At 32.7% G+C, this 4,485-nt stretch overlaps 1 pseudogene; it reads right to left on the bottom strand.

The window, feature by feature from the left end:
• Window positions 1–1,300: 1,300 nt before the first annotated feature.
• Window positions 1,301–1,419, bottom strand: LOC128249734 (5S ribosomal RNA; annotated as a pseudogene).
• Between the last annotated feature and the right edge of the window lie 3,066 nt (window positions 1,420–4,485).

The raw sequence follows: 4,485 nt of genomic DNA, 5'->3' as shown, positions 1-4,485 counted from the left end.
TATAAAATCATTGTTAATGCGCTGATCATAATTAGTTTAACTAAGAATGAAATGAATATGGTAATTAGTCACGTTGTCATTTGAAATCAGGCCAAGGTCGAAATTCGCTTCCCTACTGCAATGTAAGTATCCTTTGTACGCATCTGCGTGATAGATTTTTCCTTTCAGAAAATCAGAATCCCTGCTCGATGGGACTGACCTGCACAAAGGGATTGAACCCGAAACAACGCGTTTGCAAAGCGATCTTTTTTATCTACGTAGCCATGCCTGCGCTATCTTAACCCCAAAGCAAAGTTGATTTAAACACTCTAAAACCTATAGTCCTGAAAAAAACTTTAAAACCCATGAATTAATATTTTGAACATGGAGAAATAGTTTCTAAGAGATGCGGTACTGTCAAAGGAGGAAGTAAGTCCTTCCGGACGAAATTTTTAAGAAAACGTTTTGGAAATGCACGTTATTAATTGACTAGAATGAAAAGAAATACTTTAAACTACAAAAGATATCTGTAATACGATTATAATCTTCAACATATTTTTATAGTATATGGTAGTTTAAAGACTTCCTGATAAAGAACAGTTGTTTATAGTGATGTTAATTTAAGCGTTGTAGTCAGGTAATTGTAAAAATACCAATGAGATTTCATAACGAAAGATGTAAACGTTGCGAATAATGGAAAAATATAGATGATTGAACGAATATACGTAATTTGAAATAAATTAAAGTCAGATAAATGCTGAAATGATCATCAATTGTAATATATTTGTAGATTGTGATTTTGAATGAGATCTTTGCTTTTTAAAGTCTTATAGCGATATATGTTTGGTAGAAAAATTAGAAGTTATTTCGATTTATGGTAAAATAATTAGGGTGACTTTGAAAAATATAGATCTGGATAATGAAACAACTTAAATAAAACTAATTCTAGAATTATTTCTAGAATGAGGAATGCTTATCATACATAAATTCTTAAAATATAATGATTTTAAAAAATAAATTTTTATACTAATTTAAAGAAAAGTATGTCTATTTGATAAAATACGATATAAAACAATAAAGAGAAAGTAAGATTTATTATGACATATCGGTTTCAAATGTTGGCACAAGACCAGCAATTTGGGGGAAGGAGTGAGTCGATTACTTCGACCCCAAATATTATCGACACCGGTAAAGGATAAAAGGCAGAGTTGGAACACGGCCGAATTTGAACTCGGAATGTAAAGACGAGCGAAATACAGCCAAGCATTTTGTCTGGCGCGGTGACGATTCTGCCAGCTCATCGCCTTGAAAGTGTGTGAGATGCTTACGTCACCGAGGTTTCCCAAGCGGTTACCTATCTAAGTACTAACTAGGCTCCACGTTGCTGAACTTCGGTGATCAGACGAGAACTGGTGCATTCAACGTGATATGGACTTAAGCAATTTAATATGACCTATTGAGCTATGAATTAAGACAACTTTGTTGCAAAAAAAAGGGGGGTTTCTAAATGTTATAAAATGGCAGAAAAACCTTTGAAATATGATTTTCTTAAAGGTAACGAACGATATGTGATAAAAGAGTGTTAATATGTATTGGGGAAAAATAAATCCCTGTAATATATCAGTCAATGTATGTATGATACATCATCATAATTATATACATTAAACTGATTCTTCTTAATTGTTATTAGAATAGTCTCTTGGGAAAATAAACCTAAAAATAAGATTTACCTTCCCTTTAAACGATTTTATCGGTTATACAATGAATGTCGAATATACTAGAACTTATGTTTAAACCAGTAGTTCTCAACTACTTTTCATCTATGGACCCCTTTGACTACTAATTTATTCGATGTTTAAAACTAGTTTCATGGATACTTCTTTCAAAATTCCTATTTAGTTTTTCATGCATTCGCTTGAGCTATGTAAAACATTGGAGAAAGAACCTAGCTGTTTCTTTCATTACATACATTTAAAGCAATATTTTTTAAGGGGCTCTTAAAATACTGTTGTAGATCCCCAATTTACAATTGTGTTGCATGGACCCTCAACAATCTTATATGGACCGTGGTTGAGAAACAGTGGTCTAAACACTACGTTATTATAACCTAGTGCGCTTTAACACACTTTCTGTGCATAATTTCATTCACATATTTATGCAAACCGTATTTCTATGTATTTCTGCATTTTTATAACAATGCCTAAAAAGTCCCACAATGAAAAAAAAAAAAAATTAAAACACCGTCAAACTTGAAGTCATTTTAGTGTATTCATTTTATTCTACTTTATCTATGCCTCTTGTTATTTAAATTTTATCTTACATTTTTTCTGAGATTTAAACCTTCTTTCAAAATCATTGTAAACATTGAAATATTTTTTAAATCGTTATCTTCAATGAACTAGTGGACGATAATGATTTCCCCTTCTCAAAACGTATTTGTGAAGATAACAATGAGGTTTTGTTACTGAGATAATGGAATAGACATGATTACATAAAGTAAGATTGTTGAGATAAGCTCGATAAAAGTTTAAGTGATTATAAATACCAGTATATTCGTAAATAGTATTTTGCGATGAGACGTTTGGTGTTGAAATAATATAGGGATAAAGTTAGTATAAACATCATAAACCATTATGAAGTATAGTAAAACATTTAGCCGTCAGTTCAACAAACAGTTAAAAGTGAAGCATACAAATATTATAAATAAAAATAATTTCAGAAACTATTTAAATGGCTAAGAAAAGAAAGCGCAAAGAATATACTTCTAAATGTTTTACAATAGTTAATAGTGTTTTCTTTTATTGGCGACAAGGCCCCAAGACAATAGGGACAACATTAAAGGACGAAATGGAACACACAAACAAGGGGGTGTCTCATCGATCAAAAAGGAAAACAAAAAAAAAAGACAGAAAATAATAGAATTCAGACAAATATATATATATATATATACTAGCAGAAATACCCGGCGTTGCCCGGGTTAAAGAGAATAATGAAATCTAAAAACGCCGTCTAGACTACGCAACCCTCAACTGTTAGTAGCTACGATACCATATTTCTAGATTAATAATTCTCCAATCCATGCCAGCATGGAACATAGATATTAAGTGGAATGCTAGAAGAAAGTTTTCAACTCATATGTATATAAAGTAAATACATGTAATTCAGAAACACGTTTTGTGTATTTTATTTCGTAACCAAACAAACAGGTACAGATTATAAATAATGAAAGGCCAATTTTGGTGATTCATTTGACAGAGGTAGTAAAGAGACAATGCGATGATAAATCTGAGGTTGGATCTTGAAAGTTTGGATGAATGCTGCCTCAGTTAAATCTCTTGTGGTTCCAAATGATGTCATCTGTAGTACAGCGTCGTATTGTCTAATTTTGTTTTGCAAATGTTAGGAATCTTGGTCAGTTGATGACAACAGTTTATTCAATAGCTCTGGAGGTTGGGGATTGTGGAATTGTTGGGAATGTTTTCAACTTTGGTGTTATATGTATTGCTTGAATTTCTTTGACATATGAAATATATGTATTTTCACTGGGTTTGTAAAAGAGAGTTGTGTAGTTCTCGAGTTTTAGGGATTCACACAGACACACAAACAGACAGACACACAGACAGACAGACACACAGACAGACAGACACACGGACTGACAGACACACAGACAGACAGACACACATTCTCATCTTTATATATAGATATATATATATATATACACACACACACACAAGCACCCAAACACACATATATATATGTATATCAATATAAATATATGAAAGTCAATGAAGTTTCGTAAAAGAAGGTGATCATGTACATACTTTCTTGCTGCTGTGATTATAACACCTCGTTGTAAACAATGTTCCTTGTTTTCCCTTGTGGAGCATATGTAAATAGGTTTTTTTTTTGCTGCCCACTCTTGAGCAGCCAACATACAGCTGTCCATGTGAGAAGCGGGGCTCTTCCAAGAGAAGACCAGCTACAGACAGTGCTCATCTGTAATGTTCGGGTTAACATTTCATCAACATCAAAAATATAGGAATTTTCATGGGAGTTATGGCCGTTATGCATAGAATATAATTTCCAAATTGCAGACAAAATTTACAATCGATAAATGACTTAGAACAACCAGTTTCTCATCTAGGAAGGCCTTGAAATCAATGTTACCAACTGGGGACTATGTGTGTCGCAGTGATAATAAAAAAGACTCAAAGGAGGTCTGCAACGAAATAATTTTACTCAGCACTTTGCAAGTGAATCAGTGGAGGCAAAGATGCGTCTCATTTACTTGACAATTTATGCACCACATTGCAGAAATCACAATGTAAGTATATCTGAAAGGGTAGTCTTACACTGTTGTACCGTTGAATTCCAAATAATGCTCATCTGTTATGTTCGGGTTAAAATTTCATCAACATCAAAAATATATGAATTTTCATGGGAGTTTTGGCCGTTATGCATAGAATGTAATTTCCAAATTTCATAAAGATCCATTCAGTACTTTTG

This window comes from Octopus bimaculoides, chromosome 16 (genome assembly GCF_046866305.1).
Source record: "Octopus bimaculoides isolate indiv1 chromosome 16, ASM4686630v1, whole genome shotgun sequence".
NCBI classification, from domain to species: domain Eukaryota; kingdom Metazoa; phylum Mollusca; class Cephalopoda; order Octopoda; family Octopodidae; genus Octopus; species Octopus bimaculoides.
This window is presented reverse-complemented; position numbering and strand designations above follow the sequence as displayed.